The sequence below is a fragment of the Elaeis guineensis genome, chromosome 3, assembly GCF_000442705.2.
Source record: "Elaeis guineensis isolate ETL-2024a chromosome 3, EG11, whole genome shotgun sequence".
Lineage (NCBI taxonomy): Eukaryota > Viridiplantae > Streptophyta > Magnoliopsida > Arecales > Arecaceae > Elaeis > Elaeis guineensis.
In genome coordinates this window covers 81839750-81867340 of record NC_025995.2, presented here as the reverse complement: position 1 = coordinate 81867340, position 27591 = coordinate 81839750, and the positions used below count along the sequence as shown (strand labels likewise).

The window sequence follows — 27591 nt, the reverse complement described above, 5'->3', positions numbered from 1 at the left end:
TCTCAAATCTAGATCGTTTAAACTTAATTCTAAATTAAGTGTGTAAAATATGTTTTTACTTGTAGAACTATTCTACTAAGTTTCAAGTGAAGCATACCATATGTTTCATATCACGAAAATAAATTTTATATCAATGTTTAACAATGAAATATGCATAAGTATCATCAAACTTTATACATACATCACATGTATCATGACTACTTTTAGATCACTACCGATTACATCTAATATAACATGCTTTTCAGATTTAAAATAATTTTTTATATCTAAATTTATTTTATTATAATAAGTCATAAATCATTTAGATCTAATCTAAACTTATTTATGATCAAAATAATTTATAAAAATTTATTCGCTCTTCTTTTTCATGAAATCGATCACAATGACATCCTACATATCATAAGAGAATCTATCGAATAGATAAGAGAGAGATTAATCTCTTCTATCTCTTATGATCGGACGGTCTGGTGATCTTATCAATCCAGGTACTAACTATTAAGATCTAAAATCTTATTTTAAATAGGATTACATAACATACAATTTAACAAAGCATTTTCTTCATGAACATGATTTTGATCTCATCAACCATATTCTTCATCTAATCTAATCAGATTTGATGCATCATATATATCATATCAGATCTGAAACATATCTTATACTAATTATAAAATATCAAATTCAGATCTAAAATCTTATAAAAATTAATTAGATGCATATATGAATACATAAAGATTAATTTTCTGATTAGATCTATTTTAACGTTGTGCAGAATTTTGTTAGAAATCAGATCTGAAAATTTACTAAAATAGATTCAATTCAGATCTAAAATAAGTCTAACTTTATAATAAAATAATAATATTAAAATTTTATTAAAAATAATTTAAAATAAATTTTAAAATAGATTATTATTCCAACAAAATTATAATAAGAAAAATTCTTTATAACCACTTATAACAAACCTTAACTAACTATTGATTAAGTTCTTATAATCTAATTAAAATTAGATCATAAATTTTATTTAAATAGATCTAATCAGATTTAATATCTAATATAAAATTTTAATTATATATAATATATAAATAAATAAAAATAATCAATTATACATGCATGTATTAAACCTGGCTCAGATACCAATTGAAGGGAAAGAAATTTATTTTTTAGAAAAAATACAGCAGATAGCCAGGGTTGCATTTAAAAATTTCTATAATAACTTAATAAAATTAGATTTTTACCTAATATACAATAAAATTTGAATCAAATCTCAATAATTCTAAATCTAAAGCCTCACATAGGTTTGAATCCAAAATCCTCTACTTTCACACACGCTAAACTTACAGAAAAATGGGATGAAGCCTCGGATTGAAACAGCTTTGCAAGACAACGAGGAAAAAGAGACTCTAGTGTGATGCCTCACACTAGCAAGAGGAGATGCCCAAGAGGCCTTGACATAATAGAAAGGTAAGATGCCCAAATGGAACACACCAAGCAAGAAGGTGATGCCCACTCTATCTTCACACCTCCTCTTTCTCTCTTTCTCATCTTAGCACACAATCTAATTGTTATGCTATAATAGTTAGAGGTCCTTACTATTTATAGATAATTTTTTATGATCCATAAAACTAAAATTTTTAATTCAAATAGCTTTGAATTAATCCATAACTTATCAAAGAAAGAGACCTAAGGGAGAAAGATTGGTGCCTAACTAGGCACCCTCATACACCTACGCCTACACCCAAGTGTGGAGCAACAACAACTAGCACCCCACCACCTCTTGGTCGGCCACGAGGAGAAAGAGTTTCAATAAAAGTAGACTCTAAGAATCTAATCTATATTTGAGTCAATTCGAATCCAATTCGAACATGATTCGAACCAATTTCGAATAGACTGTCAATTTCAAACTGTTTAAAATTTAGGATCAAGTCTAATTATATTTATGAATCTATTTAAGTTTAATTCAATTAAATTTAATCTAAAATTAATTAACACTTAAATCTAATCTATCATAGACTCTTTGGATCAAAGATCAAATTACCTTCATCCTCGAAATTGAACCTGAACCTTATGTCTAGTGCTAACTAGACATAGTCAACTGTTTAATCCTGTATGACCCATAACTTAATTTCAATCAAGTTAATCTATTTATTCAATCAAGTCATGTACTTTCAAATTGAACATATAGATTAGGTCAATTCTTTCTTATGTTGTTTGACTTTTGTGCGTGACTCCATAGGTTCGAACACTAAGCTGGTAGGACAAAAATTATTTTCTATACTAATCGAAGTTACATCTAGCAATGATTTTTGATATTCAGATAGGTCAAACTATTGTAAGATAATATTCAAGAACCTATGCATATGATTACTACATAATTCATCCCTTTGACCTTGAATGCTCTAAGATGGTCTAGAGTTAAACTGTCAACCCTGAAAGATTATCCACATTGTATTTCAATCTTTCAAATCCATCACATAATTATTCTGGTCAAAATTTTATTAAATTAAAATATAATGATACATCAGCTTCTATAATCCAAAGGGGTTAATTCCATCTTGATCCACACACAACTTCATAAGTACTTGATTGTATCCAGTAGACTTTCATCATTGCATTAGAAATATAAATAGTTCAGTACCAAAGCATAGTGAATTACTTACAAATACTATGGTGATCTCAGATTTGAGAGATATTTATGCCCATATGCTTCGCAAGCAGCTCTTGACAGCAAAGCACTCAGCAAGTGAGTTACTTGTTCAGTGACAATGTACTCCTACATCTCGTTTGTATGCCATATCAGTATCTTTACATTTTTAGTTAAGAGACAACCAATCTATATGGTACACAATGATCTTCACTCAGTAAATATCATCATTCTTTAATGATGTATCCTTTAGTCACGAACATATTTAAGAACTATACAATAAATCTTCTTTTATCGATTACTTCATAGTTCTAAAAACTTCATCACAAACAAGAGTTCTAGTAAAAAGATGCAACTTTGTGATGAAAAATATCAAAATAATTTTTATTATTGATTAATAATTCATATATATATTACAAAATGAGCACAATCGTCCATATGATTAGCTTTAGGACATATTTTCTAATATTTTTATGGAGTCTATTCATCATGTGGATACTGGTATGATACCAATGTTAATAATAAAAAATTATGCTCAATGATTATTAAAGTAAATTCCATAATATGCCATAGAAATTTGATTATTGAACCCTTTGATTTGTTATAATTTGTTACTTTGAAATATTTTTTTCTAAAATCAATGGAAAAAGGAAAAAAGGCTGCAACCTGTGCTTCACAAGGGCCAATATTTGACACGCCAATGTTAATAATGGGAGTTTCTACATGAAAACTCTTATGCAGAGTTCTCCATTTATCATGTGGATGTAAGTATTAATGACAAGAGTTTCTATCATCTATCAGTAAAGTTTATTGCTTAATGCACATCAAATATTTGGCTATTAAAATCTTCTATTTATTATAATTATTATATGATTATATTGTGTTTCAAAAAGAAAAGGAAAAAGGAGAAAAGGTCGTATTCTATATACCTTCTGGGGCAGTAGTAATGATGTTAATATTAACAATAGGGGTTTCCATATGAGACTCAGTTTTTGTAGAGACTATTGGTCACATGGGTGTATTACGATGCCAAAACTAATGATGAGAGTTTGCGCTCAATGATCATTAAAGCTCATTGCATAATATGTAATAAAAATTTAGCTATTGAAGTTTTCTATTAATTATAATTTATTATATATTTTATAATGTATTTCTAAAATAGTTTAGAAAAGAGTAAACATTGTAGCCTATGCATCACTTCAGGTCAATATTAAAGATGCCAATGTTAATAATGGGACTTGTTGCATCAAGGCTCTAGGAGAGCTGATGTGATCGAGGAGGAGTGTGATCAAGCCATCAGAACCACAGGAGACATATAAAAGAAGCCCACTCATGCCAGAGGGGGACGCTACAGCGGGGGATCATATGATGATTAGATCATCATAGCTTTGAGCACATTCAGAGAGAGAGGGAGTGTTAGCTTAGTACGGCATAGTATGTCCATGCATTTCAAGGGTCTCCTTCTTATCTTTATATAGAGGAGCACAGAAATTTGTTATGCCTAAACTGTAGATTGTCAAGATAGGAATCCACCCACTAACTAGATTATTAGTCTGGGTGTTGATTGTGCGACGTGGCCATATTTCGAGAGTGTATTGAAAGATTCCATCCAATTGCCCATATGACCTAACTGGTCAATGCATTGAGATTGGCTCATAGTCAAGGCACCATCTTGATTAGATCCTAATCAAGACGGATCATGTGATCTTGCCATTTATAGTCGATGAGATCAAATTTGGAGGTCAGAAGTATCTCAGCTAAGGGGTCAGATGGAAGCCAAAGAGGTCACTTTGCCCTAGCATCTCATGTCGAATATGGCAGTGCTTGTCATCAAGGTTCAGTCATATTTTCATCAATTCAAAATTTTCGAGGATGAGTCCCGAGAACATCGACTGAGGTAATATGATCTCATAACACTTGCCCCCTACTTTTAAGCTCAAAGCTGCTATCTCAGTACGAAAAAATAGTATTCCTTGATTGACTCCTCTGTATATGTTCGAGCTAGTGAATTTGAGTTGTTTGGGTTGTGGCCAAACTGTCTTATCGCTTTGCCTTTCATGAGTAAATTCTCAATTTTTTCAAGTCACAAGCATCATCTAATAATTGATCTTTTTTGCATGATCGGGTATCTTCTGAAGTTTGGCCTTTTGATAGCCACTTCATCCGAAGTTATTCTCCTTGAATGGGGATTGTTTCCAAAGTTATATTTTTGTCAATGTAGATCATCGAAGTCTATTCTGATTTTAGATGCCAGAATTTTTCCAAGTTATTGGCTTCAGTTGAAACTCGAGCTTCATTAGCTAATGTTGGTATGTTATCGAGATGTTTTAATTTCCCCATTAAAAGTCATAAGTCAAGATCGTATGTTGCTCGATAAAGACTTCTGAGGTCTACTTGAACTAACTATTTGGCTACATTTTCATCAAGTCATTTTTGTTTATTGATTTTTGACCTCGAAGTTTGTCGTCGGATCATTTTCGAGATATTTGCTTGTAGAGGTCCTAACTTAGATCAATATATCTTCTTATCCTCAAATTATTTTTGAGATATTTGGATTATGGAGGTCCTAACTTGGGTCAGAATATCTTCTTATCCTCAGATCATTTTCGAGAGATTTAGATTATGGAGGTCCTAACTTAGATCAAGATATCTCCTTATCATCAGATCATTTCTGAGGTATTTAGATTCTGGATATCCTAACTTGGGTTAAGATATCTCCTTGTCATCGATGCCATGTCGAATAAAATTTGGAGGTCTCAGCTTGAACCAAGATATCTCTGAGGGATTGATCCACCAATCCAGTTGATGGGGTTCGATCTAATACTTGAATGTCCCATGGTTGTTGTTATACCTGGCTCACGACTGAGGATATTCAATAGTCATCGATGTTGTTCCCTTGACTTATCATAGGGATGAAGAGAACCAAATGGTCGAGTGGGGTCCCTAGAAGGTTAGCCTCTTAGTCATCACTCGATCCTCTGCTTGACTCATCTGAAGATGAGTGTCGATTGAGCATGAGAAATCTTCGAAAGATTAGCCCCATCATCATCATTTTGGACCTCCACTCGACTCATCCGAAGATGAGGACCGCCAATTGGCCATGCAGGATCTCCAGAGAATTATCCCCTATCATCATCATCATCCTCAACCTTCGCTCATCTCATCTGAGGATGAGTGCCAAGTGGCCCTGTGGGGCTTCTTGAGGGTTATCCCTTATCATAGTCATCCTCGATCTTCACTCGACTCATCCATAGATGAGAAGCGTCAAGTGGCCATGTGAGATTCCTTGAGGATTATTCCCACATAGTCATTGTCACCTGACCATTTTGACTTATACAAAATCTATATGAATTTGAAGAAGGATAATTTCATTAATGAAAATGAATAACTATAATTTATACTAGTTGTACATTCAGAGGTTCTCGGCATTCCAAGTCTAGAGAATAGGAGTGCTATCAACTCGTTCTCTACCCCATGCCACTCCGACGCTTGAGATCATATTGATCACAGCATCTGTTGGTTGGTTGTTATTGTTGTCCTCATCGGTTTGGTGCTGAGTTGTTTCTTCGGAAGCTCAGTTGCGCTACTCCCGAACATATTTTCTAAGATAGCCTCTTTGGATGAGAGCCTCGATCTCATCCTTCAATTGAAGACACTCCTCGATGCCGTGATCATGATCACGATAGAAGCGATAGTACTTTCACTTATTCTGCTGAGTAGATGGGATCTTCATTGGTGGTGGTCGATGGAGGTACTCTTCACCTCCAATTTTCATAAGGATCTATGCTCAAGGGATAGTCAATAGGGCATAGTTTTTGTAGCACCGAGGTGGGCTCCTCGATCATGGAGCTTTCATCGATTAGGAAGATTCTGCTCCTTGATTCGGATGCATTTCCTCTCGCGTATATGCTTTTTCTTATTGAAGGCCTGATCTTCCCAATATGCAATCCGGCCCTCTTTGACCTGCATATACTTACAGGCTCAGGTCAGGAGATCAACATAGTCTCTCGAATATGTCTTGTTGAGAAACCAGATGAGGTGCTCATTATGGAGGTCTCACTTCAAAGCCGACATGGTGATAGCTTCGTCCAGATTGCATACTTTTAATGTAGCCACATTAAATCACTTCACATAGTCATGCAAAGACTCTCCCTCTTTCTGATGGAGGGAGAAGAGGCTATCCGAAGTCCTCGGTTGGACTCGATTGTTCTCAAAATGAGCAATGAACTGACATCCAAATTACTTGAAGGAGATGATAGACCCTGATTGAAGCCCATAGTATCAGGTTTGCACTGCCTTCTTTAATGTAGTAGGAAAGGCAAGGCAGAGGAGGATGACTAAAGCATCCTGGAGTATCATAAGGACCTTGTAGCTCTTCAGATTTTTTAGCAAATCAATAGAGCCATCATATGACTCCACCATCAGCATCCTAAACTGACTGAGGATTGGTTCCTGAAGGATGGAGCGATCGAAGGGTGGTTGGAAACTGAAGCCAAAGACATCATCATTCCTCTACCGGCCACTTGGACCTCAACCAACTGGCTCAATCTCATGGATCTTCTACTTGAGGTCCTCCTTCTGGCAAGATCATTCAGGCTAGGGCAAAAAGTCTAGCATCGAATCTCTGCCAGGAGAAGCGGGGGACGCCAACATCGCCTACCATAGGCAGACCTACAGTAGGATGCGATTGTCGATTGGCTGGAATTGATTGGTGCATTCCTTGAGGAGGATTCTCCAGGACTAGAGATTGATCCTGATGGCTGTGCTGAGGTGTACCTTCTAAGGAGCGAAGTGAGGCGGCTGTCGCTGCTCCATGGCTTACTGTAGGTGCTAGATGGCATTCGTCAGTATCTGAACTTGATAGACCCAGGTGTTGAATTGTTGGGGGTCCACCATCAAAGATGGCTACACTAGCTCTGCAAGCCTATAAGAGGTAGATAGCTAGGTGCCTCCACCTCAACTTTCTGGGTAGACTATCGACAGAAAGCAACAGAGTTCTTATAGCAAGGCATTCTCTCTCTCGGATTGGGTTGTTGGCCCTTTCCTCTAGCACCAAACATTACATCAAGACTCTAAGGAGAGCTGATGTGGCAGAGGAGAAGAATCAACTAAGCCATCGGGATGTCATAGGAGACCTATAAAAGAAGTCCACTAGCATCGGAGGAGAGTGCTCTGATGGGAGGTCCTTCGATAATGAAGTCAGTCGAAGCTTTAAGCACAGTCAAAGCTCCATACCTTTCAACAAAGCTAGCTTAGTATGGTACAATGTGTCTGTACATTTCAGCAGTCCCCTTCTTACTTTTATATAGAGGAGTATCGGAGTTTGTTATGCCTAAACCCATAGGTTATCAGGCCAGGACATCCACCCACTAACTAGATTGTTAGTATGGGTGTTGGTTACATGATGTGGCCACATTTCGAAAGTTTATTGGAAGATTCCATCCACTTGCCTACGTGACCCAACTGGTCAGTGCATTGAGGTTGAGTCATGACCGAAGCACCATCTCGATTAGATCTAAATCAAGGTGGATCATGGAACCTTACCCTTTATGATCGGCGAGATCACAACCTAGAGGTTGAAAGTATCCGAGCTAGGGGGCCAAACGAAAGTTGAAGAGGTTGCTTTGCCCCGACATCTCATGTCAGATATGGTAGTGCTTGTCATTGAGGTTCACATCGGTGTTTTTATCAATCTAAGATTTTTAAGGATGAGCCTCGAGGACATGGCTGAGGTGGCATGACCTCATAATAAGACTTTCTATAAAGAAGCACTCGTGAGGTTCTCTATGTGCTATATAAATATTGGTATTGATGATAAATTCTTCTAGGGGATTCTTAAAGTTCATTTATTATAATCCATGCATCACTTCAAGTTGATGCCAATGTTAATAATGGGACTTTCTACAAGGAAGCTATTTGAGAGTTCTCTATTTACTATGTGAACATGAGTATTAATGGTAAGAGTTTCTTCTAGGGGATTATTAAAGTTCATTTATCAATGAAGTCTCCTATTTATTATATATAATAAATTTCAAAAATATTTGAGAAAAGAAGAAAAAACCATATTTCATATGTGTGCCCAATACTAATGATAAGAGTTTTTACACAAACACTTAGCTTTTGTAGAGTTCGCTCATCATGCAGAACCTAGTAGTAATAATGCCAATATTAATAATGAGATTTTGTATTTAACCATCATTATATAATTTAATATATAAAAAATATTTGGCTATTGAAGCATTTTATTTATTATAATTTGTTATTTTGTTATATTGCATTCATAGAATAGTTAGAAAAAGGAGAAAAGACCACAACTCATATCTCACATAGAGCCAATATTAAGGATGTTTGCATCAATGATGTGAATTTCTGCATGAAAGGTCCTATGTATTCACCATGTGGATACTAGCATTAATAACACTGATATTAATGACCAAAGCTTCTACTCGTCTATCATTATAATTCATTAATGATTAATGTATAATAATAATTTAGCTATTAAAATCTTTTATTTATTATAATTGATTATATTATTTAATATGCTTCAGATAGGGCTAATATATCACACCTAAGCCTAGCATCTAGGTCGGCTATGTGACATAGCCACACATTTGCTAAAGAATATGTAAGACCTTAAATTTCTTACAACTTCAAATTTTTATGAATATAAATAATCTTAATTCATAATAAACTATTCCATATTAACAAATAATAAACTCGTTCAATTTACATAACTAAATCATCCGACCGATACTGATGATTTGATGATACTCTATCTATTCAATCCTTTCAACATATAAATATAAAATCACTAAGAGATATAAATATAAATATTAAGAGCTAACTTAAACTTAAATTTTATTCAAAAAATTAATTATATTAAGTAATTGATCATTGTTAAGTTTACATACTGTGATGTTTTAAAATATAAGAATCTATCAAAATTAATAATGAAATATGAATATTTAAATATAATTAAATGAAAGTAGATGGGAGGAAATGTAGTTATCAAGATCAAATGAGATGAATTAGTTTAACAAAAAATCAATTCAATGAATTTGAAAAGATGTTTAAAGTGAAGTCAAAAAAGTTTTATGATTTGGATTTTTGACTTGGGTCGAACTAGATTGGGTCCACTTTTTATTGGCCCAAATTAGACTGAAATGATATACAAGCTCAGTCAGATCGTGTTGGTTATTTTGATCTGACATAAACCATAGGCCTTCAAATATAGATTGAATCAAGTCTAATTAGGTCAAGACTTTGATAGGTCATAGGTCTACTTGACCTATTTGCAATCCTAAAACACAAAACATGAAAGCACACATATCTATGTAGATACATACACAAGCATGAATATAGAGATATCTATGTAGATATGTATTAATATGTATGCGTGTGTGTGTGTGTGCATGCATGCATGCACGTGTGTGTTGTGACTCAAAATCCGACTCAACAGGATGGATAGGCAAGCTATCCCACTCAATAAAGATGGAGTAGCATAGCATGGCACTGGCCAAATTTGTAATCACAGAAAATAGTCAAATGTTCATCAGACATGTTTGGTGGAGATCCTCTAATGCACAAGTCAGATAGAGTTTAGAAAAGAAACAAAATATTTAAAAAAGAAGTATTGTTTGTTATACTTAAGGATCTCTTGTGCTTAATATTTTTAGAGATGAGCATGAGAATCTTTGTGATTGAGATCATAAAATTATCTGATAAATAGTTAAGCTCTTTCCTTATCCACTGATCAGGATAGTGAAGATATGTTATCAGCACATTGTAATTTGAGCATTTGCTTTATTTGCTAGTTGGTTTTGATATGCTTTTCTATGTGGATTGAGATCAAGTTGGGCTGCAACAGCTTGCCGATTATTTAGAGATTTAATTGGCTATTGATTTTACTAGAGACATGTCATCATCTGATTCGACGAGCTAAGTTCCAAGCTATATCAATTGATATATATGTATGTACACATGCACGCGCGCGCGCGCGCGCGCGCACACCGCACACACACACACACACACACATATATATATATATATATATATATATATATATATATATATATATATATATATATGTATATGTATATGTATGTATGTATGCATATGTTGTATATGTTTATATAATTGGTTCAAATTATAAATTTTCTAGTATAAATTGACTTAACTTCAAACCTAATCCAATTGGTTATTAGGTCCTTTTAGACGAAACTTAAGACTTGGGTTGGGTTTGGTCAAGTCAACAGGATATCAGCTCCTATTGCCATCCTTTGTTGCTATATTAACAATCCTTGCTTCTCTTGAACCTATGCTATGTTTGGTTTCAAGGAATAAAAAAGAAAAAAAGGTGAAAATGGGAATGTAAATGAAATGGAAATAAAAGGCTGGAAATTGTAATAATGGTTCCTATAACCTTGTTTCGATGTGAAACGAAGGAATGCATAGAAAAAAAAACATCAATATGATTAATTTTATATTAAACATTAATATTATAATATTATTTTATATTTTTATATATTTTAAATTATTTCATATTTTATTTATATTAAATATCTTAAGTCATTTTTTATTTTTAGTTTATCTTAATTATACATATGTTCTACCTTTTATTTTTTAATTTACTAATTCTTGTTTAATATTTTTGTTATTTGTAGTCATGTTTATAATTATCTTATATATTTTATGTTTTTGTTAATATCATTTCATAAATTTTATTTTATATTTTAAATTTCATATGCATTGCATAGTGCCCATGTGCCAGTATATGATACATAGATACTTATAAGCAATAGTTTATCGAATATTGCAATAAATGCTACTTGGTATTGATTGTTTTAATAAAATATAATTTAAATTATATATGTATTAAATTATTTATTTATTATATATCATAATCATCAATAATTGATTCATATAAAATATTTGTTATTATTTTATATTGTAATATTCTTAATAAGTCTATTATCTAAAATATCATTCATTCTCATTTTTCTCTCATTTACTTGGCATTCCTTCAAAATGAATGAATCATGTTTCTAAAAGAATTGTGATTCCATTCTTTATTGTCGTACCAAAATTAGAATGAGGCCATCGTTCGAATCTAATTCCATTCCTATGCCCATTCTAATGAACCAAATATGGCACTAGTATTGCAAATGGGTCAGCTCGACCAAGGCATGCTTTATTTTGGGCTCAATCCCAATCTATTAGGTGTTTGAGTCTGGTGAGGTTAGATCCATGGAAAAGATTTAGACTAAATAGATATCGAATCTTTACAATTTGAGTCAACCATTTAGCTTTTCTTTTATAATAACTAATAATTAATATAAAATCATTAAAATTTTGAAAATTGAATTAAAAGAAGTCATGAATTCTTTGTCTAGAAACTTTAATTTAATCAAAAAAATTGATCATTCTTATGGTACAAATTTTAAAGCAACAATTATTAAAAATATATATTCATATGCTTAGAACATTATAACAGGAATCTACTAAAACAAATGGTAGTTATTAAATATAATTAAAGCGGGCATAGGTTTGAGAAGACTGGATCCTAGACATGGACAGAGAGAAAAAGCCAAGTTTACATGGGGATTCAAATTCAATGAACCAAGAAAGACATTTAGGATGTATTTAGTTCTTAATTGGAATTGGAATTGGAATAAACCATAATAGAATTAGAACGAAAAACGGACTCCCTTCAATCAAAAATATTAGAATAGTGCCACTCATTCCTATTCTCATTCCAGAGTTCAACCCCCCTGGCTAAACGTGCCTTAATGATTATATCACCTTAAGTGTTTAGTTTATGATCAAAATCAGAATTAGATTTGAATATTAGAGGAGAGTAAGGATTTGATTTTGAAAGATTAAAGTATTTCTATTTTCTCTTAGAATCGGAATGAAAATGTTACTCTTCCAATCAAAATAGTCGGAGTGGGCACCATTCATTCTTATTTGCATTCTAGAGTCCTACTCCTCCAATTAACTATATCTTTAATGTTAAGAAGGGATTTTATGTGACTCAGGTTTCTAGTGGAGTCAAAATGGCTTCGGTTTGAATCAGACACCTTTTCGATGGGTACAAATTAGGCCGAGGTGATTGACAGTCTGGGTTAGGTCAGAAAATCAAACTCAGACATAGCCCAATTTTCAGATGGTTACATGTTTTTTTTTTTTTGGCCTTTGATCAACCGATTCGGTCCGATCTGTGGGTTTTCGATCAAGTCGGGTCTAATTACGCGCTTGCGGCCCGACACCCATTTGCAGCCCAACTACTTAACCCGGAGAAGGATAACTCTCGCTCCGTCCTCTTCTGCGCTCCATGTCTTTTCGCCCCCTCACAACCCTCCCCGCCGGCGGCCAATGAAAGCTGGAATTCCAGAACCCTCTCCGCCAGCAGTCATTGAAAGAAGTTGGAGTTCTGCCACTATTGGTACCCCTCTTTCTCTTTCGTCTCGGGATCTATCCATTACTTTCCAAACGAACTTGACCACTCGCCTGTCATTTTCCTTACCCGAGCCATTGCCGCTACTGTGGTTTTCCTCCCTGGTTGTAGTAGCTAATGTCAGGATTTGTATATTACTGGAATTTTTTTGGTCGTGCGATGAATACGATCTGTTCTAGTTTGATTCAAAAGAATTTGTTCTAATTTGTTGAATTTTGATCTGGGTCGCGCTGTAGGTGATGAATGTTGAATAATTTTGAATTACACGTAAACTGTAATATGGAATTTGGTTGGTTTATAAGTTTGAGTCGAGCTCAATTGATTCTTGAAGTTTGATAGTTAAATTATTAGACCTGTAATATCTTTCAGAAATAAAAACCAACTTTGTTGCTGAAGAAACAGCGAATTTGGATGGCAAATAATTTCATAAAACTTAAAGTTGCTACAGAATCACAATAGAGGTCCATATTTGCATATCTCGATCATGATTTGATATGCTATAATTTTGTCCACTTGATAGACATTTCAAGATTGGCTCACAGGTTGACATCAACCCTCTAAATTGACTCTTGGTCTTAAAAAGTTCGGCAAGAGAGGAATCTACCATGAAACCGAAAACTAGAAGCCTAATTAGTGGATAAGATACCTGCCTTATTGGTTATGTAACTTAAATTCATGCAACCAGCAACTTCCGCTTACAAAGTTGGCCCAAACTTGAAAGAATATGAACAAGAGAAGATTTTTTAAAGCATAGAAAAAGGAAGAAAAGTTATTACCGTTCTCTATCTCATCTATCATTTGCTTTATCCACAATCTTGTCCCATCATGACAAATTGAGTCTAGGTCACTAAGAATGTTATAGATTTACGAGGCCCTTCTTTTCATCTCTGTTATTTTCTTTGATTGTTGATTGACTTTGTGACTTCTAATGGATGTGCCAAACATAGCACACAAACACATACACAAATACACACGCACGCATATATGTGAACGTGTGCATATATGCACATGTATATATCCAAGGTATCCCCTAGAAATTCGACCTAAAACACTGATTTCTATTTTTGGGACTTGTTTGAATACCGAAAGGTGCCAATGAAAGTAGACTTTGCTTGGCAAATTTGAAATTTCAACTTCTAGGTTAATAGAAAAAAATTAGAGACAAGTTTTCCTGAAGGTTTAGAATTTCTGAGTTCTCATTTTTCAGTCAAAAGCCCAAGAAAATCATTTTTTTCCTTGGCCACACGAGGGCTCTCTTTCTCCATCCACAGATTCCACTACTTCTCTTTTCTCCCCACATGTCTAATCTCTTTTTCTCTTCTCTCTCTCATGTCTTTGCAAATGATGCTTTCTCTCATTAGTCACCAGTCCCTCCATCTCATCTATACTTACTTTTTCCTCCTAGAAGTAGCTGTTCCTGTATCCACCATTTGATTGGATAATTAAGAGAACAGTTATAGAAAATGTGAGATGCAAGCGCTAGATGTCAATTCAAGCAGGTCATGGGATGGTCAATTTGTGACAATGCTTGAGATCTGTTTGAATTCATATTTCTTTAAGCTATTAGTTATTTCCTTTGTCCTTTTTTTGTACCAAATAGTGGAAAGAAAAATTTGCTCTCATTGTCCAATGATTCAAACGAACATGAAAATAACATTTTCCATTTTCCAAATAATATTTTTCCTTTTCCTTTTCCCAGCATTCCCATGCATACAAATTGACGCATAGCACTTCCAAAACATGCATTATGGACTTTGAGATTTATAACTAAGTCAGTATGATCCAGAGATTGGCCTTGCTCTTTAAGAGTCTGTACTCTTTTTTTTCTTCCCTTTTTTTCTCTTAGTTGATGGACCTCGTACCACATACATTCTCTCTCTCTCTGTGGGTCTGGGGACACAGTAGCTCATATGTGAGGATTCATACTTACATAGGTATGTTCTTATGTACATATGTGGATATATCTGTGTGTATATATGCATCTGTTTTAATATATTGAGCTCATTATCAATAGTGTGGATCCAAAATCTGTGTCATCATGTATCTTAACATAGTTGAGTTGTTGGTACCATGCATGTTGTGTCCACTTTATGCACTCGCAAATAGTCTATGCAACACATTGGTTTTGATTTCTAGATATTCTAGACCTTGTAGCTCGTGATGAACAGTGCAATCCTTAATCTAGAACACCCTTTTTTGATCTTACCACTAGAAGGTTTGAAACTTTAATTTCAGTTCTACTGGAAGGTCTATGGTCTCTCTCTATCTTCGTGTATATACATGTCTATATCCGTTATCATGCTTGCATATGCATGCCCTAGTGCATGTGGATGAGTGTAAGTATGTGTGGTTAGCATGTGTTCTAATCTCTCTCTCTCTCTCTCTCTGGGGAACTAGGATGGGAGGAAGCCTGGCTGAAATCAGGATGAAGGTGGGACATGAACTTAGGTCATTGGTAGCTAACTACCAATGACTTTACAGACTGCAGTTGTTGGCACCCCCATCTTCACATGTAAATTAGATTATATATATATATATATATATATCTCCTATAAGCTCTTACAATGAGTAAGGTCTTATACAGCCCAATGCTGATGAGGATTAGATGTTGACCCTCTTCCTTAATTAGAAGATAACCTTAACTTTGTAGAAGGGAATATGATTATATTTAACCTCGACCATTGGACTAGAAAGGCTCAAAGGACATAGAAACGAACTCTATAAACTGAAATGACATAAAATGAACATTCTAAACTCAGAAGACTCTCTAAACATTAAAAACTAAAAATATTGGACTAAAATTATGCCCCTCTTATGCCCTGAACATGATATTCTCAATGAGGATTATATCACTTGTCTAGCAGACCAGGAATGGTAGTTCCTCAATTGCATGAACTTAAAGTATGAGTAGGATAAGAGGTTTTCATGTCTACAAAGTGGTCTTCTAGGTCTCACTATATGTGTCTCTTATGGCCATGGTTGTTTTTGCTAATTGCTTGTAACTTGCTACCAACTTAGGGGTTTTGTTTCATTACCAAGGAACTATCATAAAATGTTGTTAAACTTTATGAATCTTTATTTCAATCCATTAACATGCTTCCATATAAATGGGATAAGGCATTTTGGCTGGCTGTTGTTGTGGACAAGAAATGGTTTTCTAAATAGTATAGGACAACTAAATCTTTGGCTAGCCATGAGAAGGCTTTATTGCAGTTTTCTTGCACATATAAAGAATGCGATGGGAAAAGTATTTTGCATGCTTGTCTTTGCCATTTTTTATGTGGTTTGTGCATTCTTCATAAAAAACTCAGGTTTGGAACTTGAGGAAATTCTCATTTCACACATTTTAGGAGAAAATGAATGGAAAGTGGTAGGAGTAGGTGAGCAGAGTCATGCCACTTGAATTGGAGAGAGATGTGTCTGTCAAAGAATTTTATTTGGCTAATCATTAGGGCAAAATTTTAGGTTGATTTCTTAAAGAAGCATTTTCACTAATAGTGACTTTAGCTTATTAGCTTAGTATCACTTGAGGTGATGCATATATATCATTATTAAGATTTAATAGTTTACCTAAATTAGGAGTTTTAGTCAGAACCGGAAATGAGTGGATCTGCAAGTTTTGACATAGTATACGGCCATCATTATTATACTTATTTTCAAATATGATGTTTATGAATAAACCCATAATTTGTGTGTTTGTTCACTTGGTTTGCATGGTTTGTTCAATGCTTTCCAGTAACTTCGGGCTTAGTTTTAAGCATGGTTTGTCGAATTGGCTCAATTGGATGGTTTGGGAATGCCGAACTATACCGACAGCTAACTGGTGTGGTTTAGACGTTCGATTCAGAACACTGACGAAAGCAAAGCGAGAGAGAAGGAAAGAGAGAAAGAGAGAGAGGAGGGGAGGAAAGCAGAGGGGAAGACCAAAGGTGGCTCAATGAGGCTGTCGAAGGGCCGCCAAGGCCTCTAAGGCTTCGCAGTCCTCTGCGAGATATGAGAAGAGAGAGAGAGAAAGAGAGGATAAGGGAGGGAAGAGAAAGGAGGGGAAGGTGGCAGGGAAGCTACCGTAGGGACGTTAGGTGGTTGTCGAATGGCCCAAAAATGCCCCACGATCACCATGGATTTGAAATAGGTGTGACGGCCCTGTTGCTTCATTTTTTTAAAAAAAGATGATAAATAGTGAGGTGGACGGCCCTCCAGTGATTTCTCTGCTACCTTCCCTCCATCTTCTCTCCCTTCCCCCTCTATCTCTCTCTACTCTCATTTTCTCTTGCAGAAGACCGCGGAGCCTGGAAGATCTCGGTAGCCCTCCAGTAGCCTCCGTGGCCCTCCAATGGCCACCACCGACCTTCCTGTCCCTCCCTCCCTCCTCTCTCTTTCTCTCTTTTTCTCTCTAGTTCATCCTTTATTTCCATCGTTATGAGGATGTACCGACTTGTACCATCGGCCGACCGATATGGATCCGGTTTCGAGTCGGCGATCTTTGATTTTGAGGATTCATTTAGTTTATTCTTTTAATCATCGACTTAAATAGATCCTCTTTTTCATTTTTTAAAACAATTGACTGGAAATTTTGTTTTATTTTTTTGAAGGATATGTATGCTAGAATGTTCTCTTCATTTATGAACAACTCTAAATTCTCTATTTGTTATGTTGGTTCATGTCATGATCTCTACAATAATTTCTTTGATCAATTTATTGGAACCTTTCATGCTAGATGTGATAATACATGATACATGTATTCTTTTGAAATATCAATGCAATCAGTTAGTTTTCATCGCTGGAATTTACGTTGCTACTTGGTGACAAAATTAATTCTGCTACCACTATAGTATCTTAGTGCTTTATTCAGAAGTCAACAATGATCCATGTAAATTTTGTGGTATATAATCTTGTATTACGACTATCAATATTCCAAAAAATATATTTCCTTGCTCTAATATATTTCAAAGCATTGAGTAGATCATCCTAAATATCCAAGTGGAGTCTTGTTATAGACTATCATAGGCATGGAATACCAAACCACCTTGAATTGGATGGTTCTGGACGTACCGAACTATATTTGTGGTCTATCATGTTGTTCGAGTGTTTAATTCAGAATACCAACAAAAACGGAATGAAGGAGAAGGAAAGGAGGAAGAAAGGGACAGGAAGGAGAGAAAAAGGCCGATGTGGCTCGCTGAGGCCGTCGGAAGGCCGCTGAGGCCTCCAGGGCTCCATCCTCCTCCATAAGAGAAGAATAGAGAGAGATAGAGAGAGAGATGGGGAGAGAAAGGAGCGAATGGACGGAAGGCAATGGGAAAGTTGCTGAGGCCCTCGGATGGCGAAAATGACCCCAGCGCATCCATGGGGATTAAAACAGGTGCAACTTGCCCTGTTTCATGATATGTTTTGAAAAATAAAAAAAATTACAAAATAGGGCAGGTAGCCCTTGTTTCGATCCCATGGATGCTGTGAAGTTGATTTTCGCCGTCCGAAGGCCTCGATGGCCCTTCGACAGTCTCCCCATCGCCTTCCCGTCCATCCACTCTTCTCCCCCTCTCTCTATCTCTCTCTATATTCTTCTCTCATGGAGGAGGTGGAGCCCCAAAGGCTTCGTTGGCCCTCCGAGGGCCACTGCAGCCATCTGATGGCCTCATCGGCTTCTCCATTGGTCTCTTTTTAGTTTCCTTCCTCTTCCTCCTCTCTCTCTTTTCCTCTCTAGTTCTCCCTCTCCCCCACTTTTGTTTTCATGTTGGTACGGGCATAATACGGTCTGATATGAGGGCGTACAACCCCTACCGTCAGCCGGCCGTATAAGATCCGGTTCTAAGCCAGAGTCGGCAAACGTTGATCATAAGCAACTTATAGCTAGGAATCCTTCGTATTTGTCTATTCCTCCTGTCCTCATTTCTATGTTCTTTTCACCTTCATCTCTTCTTCCCTCTTCTCTCCTCCATTAACATGTTCTTTAGTCATAAAGAAAAGTGAGGAAAAATCTTCTTTTTGTCTTCAAAATTCAAATATTATCAAACTTGGAAAATATTGTAAACTATTCTGCCTCTAGTTTACAAAAACGACATTTTATATTATCCATATAGGTACATTCTGCTTGATGCCAACAGGCCCTTATACTCTCGATCTCTCTCTTTCTCCCTCCCTCCTTCCTCTGTCTCTCTCATAACATAACAATGCTGTGGCCTCTATGGGGCTTAGACGTAGGTATACCTAATCTGTATAAAAATCTGAATATTCAAATTTCAAATGAATCATGAAATTTGCTTTTGAAAGCAGGGTTCCTTTCTGGGATTTTTTTGCATATTAGACCCTATAATCTTTCATATTTGTGTGCCAATCCCTATCTTCTTCGTATTTATATAAAAGTTCTTGTAAAGTTCTTCACTTTTACAACTCGTCTTTCTGTTAGTTTTCATTCTGAACCCTGGTTAAGGTTAACTGTGACTCTAGAAGGATAAAAATGCCCTTGGCTTAATAGTGAATAAGGCACAAGGCTCCACCATCTCTTGCTCACTTCGCCTTCTTGTCTATTTTGCCTTCTTCTTGCTCAAAGCTTAGCTGCTAGAGGACCAGTGGTGGATGGGCATGGGTTAAGGGATTGGTTAAGTGTGAGGGTGAGGGGCAAAAATATCCAGAAGATATGAAATTAACATTAGTTGGGAGAATATAAACAAATATTCTATTATCATCTAGTACTTAACCTGACGGTTATATAAGCAATAATTTATAAGATTTTAGGGATTAAAATAAAAATATAGAAAAGACATGAATTAATATGCAAATATGAAAGATTTTAGGTAAAGAGGAAGAAAATTTGCATGTTAGTTCCTTAAAAATAGCCAACTCCACAACACTGCATTTTCTAAGTTTCATATGTTTATTATTTTGTTTGGCTTCTATTTGTCCAAATTGGTAAAAATAGCAATTAAATATTCATTTATTGTTTTTATGCATAAACGGTTATGAAGATCAACTTTGCTTATGTTAGTGTTTTTGATTGCTTTTTAGTTCGAAAGATGTCTACTGCTAGTTTCATGGTCCATTCTGCAGGTTTGTTTTCTTCATCTTTTCTTTTTCTTATATGCACATGCATTTAAGTATGTGTGCATGCATACATGCATACATATATATGTATGTCAAATTATATTGATTCCTCTTTAGATTCATCTCTATTTTGCAGTCTTAGACCATCCATTAGCATCCAGCAATTCAGCAGGACCAAGTATCAGTTTGTTAAGGTCCACCAGGTACTGTACCTTCTAGATTATATAAATGTTTTTTTTAGGTTTTTGGTTTTATTTATGTTTTTGCAGATCTCAGGAACACGAATTTGGCGATCATTTCACATCCATAACAACACACACTGTGCAACAATAGGAAGGAATTGTCATCGAGCATTTCTGTCTGAAAATGAGTTTGACCATGAACCCTTTTGGTGAGTTGATCAAGGATGTTGGCTGGTAACTTATAAAGTCCTGGTTATGATACGAGTTCACTCTTTAGTCTTTACGAAGTCAAGTTTGTGAAGTTTGCTGAGTCCCTTTATTTTCCTCTTGTTTGCAGGAGTTTGAAATCATTAGCTATTTTTTTGGCTGAGCAGCCAAGTCAGTTGAGGTACATAGAGTGGCCAACATTTCAAAGCACGGTAATTACATCCCTGAGACAACAGAAAGAAAACAGAATTTTTTATGAACATTGTGCATAATTTTATGTGTTATTCTAGATAGGTATCATATGTTATGTTCGAGATTTTATATTGTGTCCCTCCCTCCTTCCCCAAGTTTTTGATAGTTTCTATCATGCTTCTATGGCTATGGAAAGAATCAAAGGTAAGTTAGTGGTCTTAGAGATGGAAAATATGGGAATGAATGATAATACCAACCTAAGATGGTTTCTTGTGCTATTTTTTCTAAAAATGGAAATGTGGCTACCAAAAATGCTTGAGATTCAACAATCAGTATTTTCAGCTAGCTTTTTGTCGAAATTGATCAATTTCTCTCTAGCATCTACAGTTACAGCTGAAAGCGTCCAAGACCCAACTTATGTGAGGCCAACAGCCTCATTTACAATTTATTTCTACTTTTTTTCCACTACGTGAAAGTGCTTGCTTAAGGATGATCAGTTATCTTCTAGGATATGTTTATGCAAGAAAACCTTGATTTTATAACTTTTAATTAGATATGGAAGCACAAGATTTGAATTTTTAAAATAAGGGGATATAACTTTTTTCGTAAACTTAATCATGTTAGTAATTTGAATTTGTTTAAAATAAGGAAGATCATGAACCCAGGCTTTCATTTTGTAAGTACCATATGACAAGTGAATTTCACAAATTAGGACATGTACTTTGATAAATAGTATAGAAAAAGCTTTGTGATTTTGACAGGAATGCATAAGTTTTTTATATGCATTCTTAGCAATTCACATATTATAATTCCAAATTGGTCCCTAAACAATTCCTTAGCGTGTGTAATTTCCTGTATTATTCTGGAGTTTAATTATCTGAATAATGTTTAATACTTTTAATGAGTTTACATATCATCAACTCTTTACATAATACACTAAAATATTTCAAGAAACACAGTACACGTTAAAATGTTATGATCGATATATTCTTTACTTTTCTATTTCTTTTTCCTTTTTTGATTTTTCTGGCTGAAACTTTATGATTTAAAACGTAATTGCCACAAGTGAAACTAAGTTTAAGTTTGTGAACCAGTTGAAGATTTGGTTGTGAGAACACAAGGTGCTGTCATGATGAGACTTAACCATGTTGGATAAGCAATATAAGATAGTGAGCATTTACAAGTTTACAAATGAAGCCTTATCAAGGGTATGGACTGAACCATGATTACATCTATTGGTAGTGCTGGCATTGCTGTTCTTTTAATGAATGCGTTAGAAGCGTTGCTTCTAACTTGGGCACCCCAAAATGCCACAAGCTGCTTCTCACTTGAGCAACCCAAATGCCACAAGTACTTTCTACCACCAATTTTGGACATCTTATCTTCTTTAATATAAATCAACTAAATTCATATTTCTACGTTTCAAGGACATTTCTACCATTGAATAGTGTAAAGAAGCTGAATGAGTCTTATCCAAGGAAAAAGAAAAGGAAGAGGAATGGATAGTACTATGTCTCTCAGAGATGAACACAATTACTTAATAAACCCTCTCTATCCTACTTTCTTTAGATTCTTTCCAAGCATGGGGAATTTTGAAGGGTTCTTATTGCTACAAGTAGGGTGCATCTTCCTACTTGCCAACAAATCTTCTTGGATTTTTTTGGTAGGCCCCCTTTTACCTAGCAATAACTTGATCAACAATTTAGCACCTTTATTAGAGGGATATTTTAAACCAACAGCCAGACAAAGCTTCCATGGAATTCAATATGTTTTGCTCGATCATTCTGTGGAGCCTTCTCATCTTGGTTTTTTGTTGCATAACCAACGTCATTCTGATGGTGAAAAGAAATGGAAGATGTTGGTGATGACAACAATGATAATGGAGGCAGTTCCTTCTCTCCTGGTGCATGTTTTCTTGGTTTCCTGCAAATTGTTTATTCCATTATTGGGTTCCAGTTTCTTGAAAGAATCTCATTTTAATAAAGCTGCAGGGTTTTGGATTCAAATTTCCTTCTTTCTAGTCACTTAGCAGATGAATGTCCCTTTAATGTTGTTATTAAAGGAAATTTGTGGCGTTGTCCCAGTTGTTTATATCACAACTTTGTACAGTTTAACATGTTTCCAGTTCGAGCGTGATAACTTTGGTATTTCTGCAGTTGAAGACGTCGTGCCTCACCCTTGTTCTTGTAGCATTTCTATTGTTGCATTGTCCACTGTTGATTCAGCCCTGTGTTATATATTGGCTTTGCTGCTCAGGAAAGCCACGTGAGACAATGGTATGTTTTCTAGCCATGGTTTGATAATACTCATTAATTGCATCAATTGACAATATTCATATTTAATGTGTTTAGGGTCCAACCAAATATTACCCAGCAAATTATTTAGTAATTAAATATGAAGGAACGACTGTTTTGTTTTCAGGTATTTTGTGCATTGTAGATTTTGATAAATAGTGTGAATCATTGATGTGGATGTCCCACACATATTGACCACAGGGCATATCTAAGTTTTATGCCTAATTAACATAAAGACCAGTCCAATATATTTGTCGCCATTGGAGTATGCACTTTTGATATTAGACCTAACAACTATATGACCATTTATATGCATCAAGATTGGTGTCAAAAAGTTGCTATTCTTCTACACTTATCGTGCACAGGACATGCATTAATCATAAAACTGGTGAGACACCAACATTGATGCACATCTACCATCAGGGAGTTGTGACATCCACTACCTAAATTATTGATGAGAAGTCCATAGTCAGCTGTCTACACAATGACACGTGGCATAACCAACATTCTTACCCAAAATGCAATATACAGCATATATACCAATAATTCACAATATTCATCATGTGATTATGTAAGTGGTCGAGTTGATATGAGATTGCTTCTCACTTCCCAAAACTGACCTGGATAAAAAGTTTTGATGCCCCAATCTTCACTAGTTGAAAATTGCCATGATTAGGCTTCTCACACTTTGTTTGACCATGTTGACCATGATTGAGCACACTTGCACATGATTAACTGTAGGTGATTGTGTTTCACCATGTTTGATCATAGTTGAAATGTTACTTCAGTCAATTCAAGAAGCTGACTTGTGTTTAGCCGAATATCTTGAATTGAAACCCACATTCCAAGAACTTACTTTTCTTAAAATCACTAGCTTTTCTTATCCTTAATACAACTAAATTACCCTTGTTCTGGTAGCTTTGCTCATGTTGCTTTCCGTTATTGACTCATGACTCTGTAGCATACTGGCTTGCCTGCTCAGGGAAATTGCATAATTATTTACATGACAAAAATATCTAGTAATTGGCATTACCTTAATGTTTATAGGATATAACCAACTTTGCTGTCCTATAGTCATTCTGTTATTGGACATCCAGATCAACGTTTCATACCACTCGTCATAATTTAAAATATGCACTGTCTATAAAAACAAGTTTTCAAACCTTTTGAAGACTTGGGACGTATGTATCAAATGATCATCGATTATACCTTTTTATCCATAATAGAACAGAGGTTTTCTTGGTCAATGACGGCAAACTATCTGAACCACTTGAACTTTGATGTTGTATTTTAAAATGTGTAGAACGTGATGAACAATGTTGCTTATTGACTTAGATGCTCTTTCATGTGTTTATGCTGCAGGCACAATTGAATTAGTTATGCCCTTCTCCATTTAGAAAAAAGAAAAAAAGGACACTATAACCATACCCTCAGTAGTTAGATTTGAAACAATGCAATCTCTATATCTTAGTTTCTTTTCCCTTGTTTTCCCTCTGACGCTTGAAAGAAACTGCTCCTGGAAGCAGGCACCAGTGGTTCAAACTGCAATGTCCCTGATAAAAGCTGTTGTGGATTGATTAATTGAATATGCTGAAATCTTAACCTTTTTTTTCTAAGGAACTTAAAACCTAAAGTTGAGTGCTAGCAATAAATTTATCACCTTGAAGTCTATGTGCTTATCAGAATATTGGCTGATCGTCACAGGGCCACTTGACAAAATGTCGCTGCTAGCATCAAATCAGATGGTAGATCATCACTTGAAATGACTAGGCCCTTCATAAGTGCTGCTCTGGTGATGAATGAAGACAATTGTTGGACAATCTTCAGTCCTGCACGTCATGATGGATATAATCAAATTTATCGCAAATGGAACTCTATTTCATCTTGCAACAGTAAATTTTTATGAGTAGGCTTGCTGATGGCCAAGTTTATGGCTGAAATCCAGTAACTAAATGGTACTTACTAGTTCTGGAGTTGTGGATCATGTCCAAGTTATCCAGTCTTTTCAGGTTTTTACACTTGCAGACGTGTTTGATTTTCAAAAGCATATAAGAATATGGTCACACTGGTGGAGTTGGTCAGGTCACCAGGGGTTGGGTACCAGTGGCCTGACAAGTCCTGTCTACATCCTAATATAAGTTAGTAAGGGCTCTTTGGCTGTCCAACCCAAGTGTCAAAGGAAGAGTAGAAACATAGCACTGGTATGAATTCAACCGAGAACAGTGGTATCCTACCATGTGTACTAGCAAGGGATCTGCGCTGCACGGCGGGTCTCATTAAAATATAGAGATAGAGGATCTAATATTTTTGATTTTATTATTCCAGTAAAAGAACATAAAACATGCAGTTTGATTAGAAAGACTTGCAAAAAAGTCAGTTTTCTTTTGTTTCTTTTTTTCCTCCCTTGTATTAGATAATTAGTAGATTTTATTATTTTTCTAATCCTTTTCTGAGCAATAATGTTCATTCTTTTTATTCTGTTTTGTCTAAATATTTGTAAAAATTTTATTGTACTTTTTAATTAAAAAAATATAGAATACATAAAAGAAAAAATTAAATTTGAATCTGTAACGATCAAATATTATATTAATAGTAAATATTGATATAAACAGAAATACATATAAGGGTATGCTCCGTTGTGGATAAAAAAATTATCCTAAAATTTATATTTTTTTAGGTAATATTTTTTAAGTGATATTTAGACAGAAAAATAATTTATCGATGTTCTTTTGTGTATTGGAATATGGTTTGAAAATTTGTTATTTATATTTTTTTACATAGTAATTTTTTAGATAAGTTGTTAAGATCTATCTATATTTTTCATAATATTTTTTATTATATTAATAATTATTATATATAATATTATAATATATTATATTATATTATTATTATAATATATTATAATATATTATAATATATTATATTATGTTAATATTTTTATATTAATATAATATATTATATATTATATATAATAATATATTATATTATAATAATTTATTATAATATTAGAATATAATATTCTATATTATATTATAATATACTATATGAAAATATAATAGTATATTATATTATAATAATATATTATTATATATTATATAAATATTATTATTATTATTATTATTATTATTATTAGGTTAAGGGTATATTGGGAATGAATTAAAAAATATAATTTTTTATTGATGAAAAAATGATTTAGCCGCCTCTTAAATGAGTATGATTTTCTTCCATTTAATACATAAATATTATTCATGAGAAAGTAACTTATCCATCTTGAAAAGTGTGAGAACATCGATAGATAAATGAGAAAGTTGATTAATTTGTCGATGATATTGGCCCATAAAAGAATAGGTCCTAAAGGAAAATATAAAATTAATAAATAATCATGGGTAACATAAATATATAACCATATATTCTGTCGGTCTGAAGTAGAAGAACATGAAGGATGTTGTAGGTTTGATTCACATAACAACCTAACAAAAATTTCAATAATCAATATTAATATCTACTTTATCATAGATATACGGAATAAATGGTCATTAAAAAATATTTAAAAGTGATATTAATATATATTCTATTGATGCATGGAGTAGAAGAACACGCAAAATGATGTAAGTTTGAATTATAGAATAATCCAACCAAACATTATTAAATACGTTACCAATTTTATTTTCATCACAACATTTTTTGTTAATATACCACAATTATTACTGATATGGTATTAAGGGAATACAAAATTTAAACTAATATGCATAATATGTTTATACAGAAAAACTTTATATTATATTTTATTTTTCAATTTACATCATTATGTAACAATATCATCACATATTGTTATACCCAAAAAGATGTATTATAATATTATAAAAATAGAGGAACATAATTTGGAAGATAGATAAGTACATCCATAACCATGCAACAACCTTCAGCAATGTCCCATAAATCGGATTCTCACCAATAGATGACTCAGCATCCAAACGATGTATTCTCGTATATCTAGTAACTTCTTCATGCAATGCATCATGATCGGATTGAAGTCATCTATATCTCTTCATGGCCAAATTGTAATCCTACTTTAGGTTCCTATGCTGAACCTCCAAGTTATTATGAGCTGCATTAGCAATCTCATATAGATATTTATAATATTCTTTGTCCAGATAGTTAACATTCTCAATTTCAAAATTGAAATAATTCTTCAGTTCATTTATGGCAAACTCAACTGTCATTTCTTTGGACTCGATTTGTATACATCATGTTTATCTTTGTATCCTAGTGTACTCAAAAGGCTCATCATCCGGTTCTTACCGTCACTCAAAAATGATGTCTACATAAGCCTTTAGAAGACTGTCACTTTGCAATTCTAAACTATATATAGGAGGCAATAGACCTAATTTTGTAGTGTTTCTTGAAGCAAAATTTCTAGAGAATTTTTTATGAAATCCATATTTGCAATTACAACAAATAATGAAATCAGTAATTAGTGAAGAATACTTTTTTTTGGGTAATTGAAATTACATTTTGTATGCTAAAATATATATATATAGTACTTTTATAATTGTATTCATATATTACAAATGCACAGCA

General features: G+C 34.2%; 1 non-coding gene across 1 annotated transcript; it reads left to right on the top strand.

Moving 5' to 3' along the window:
* Nucleotides 1–12935: 12935 nt before the first annotated feature.
* On the top strand, nt 12936–22985 carry LOC105032763 (uncharacterized). Its single transcript, XR_012139690.1, has 6 exons — nt 12936–13082; nt 20100–20141; nt 20253–20338; nt 20405–20551; nt 20655–20736; nt 22873–22985. It is a non-coding gene; the product is annotated as an uncharacterized protein (transcript).
* The last annotated feature ends 4606 nt before the right edge of the window (nt 22986–27591 follow it).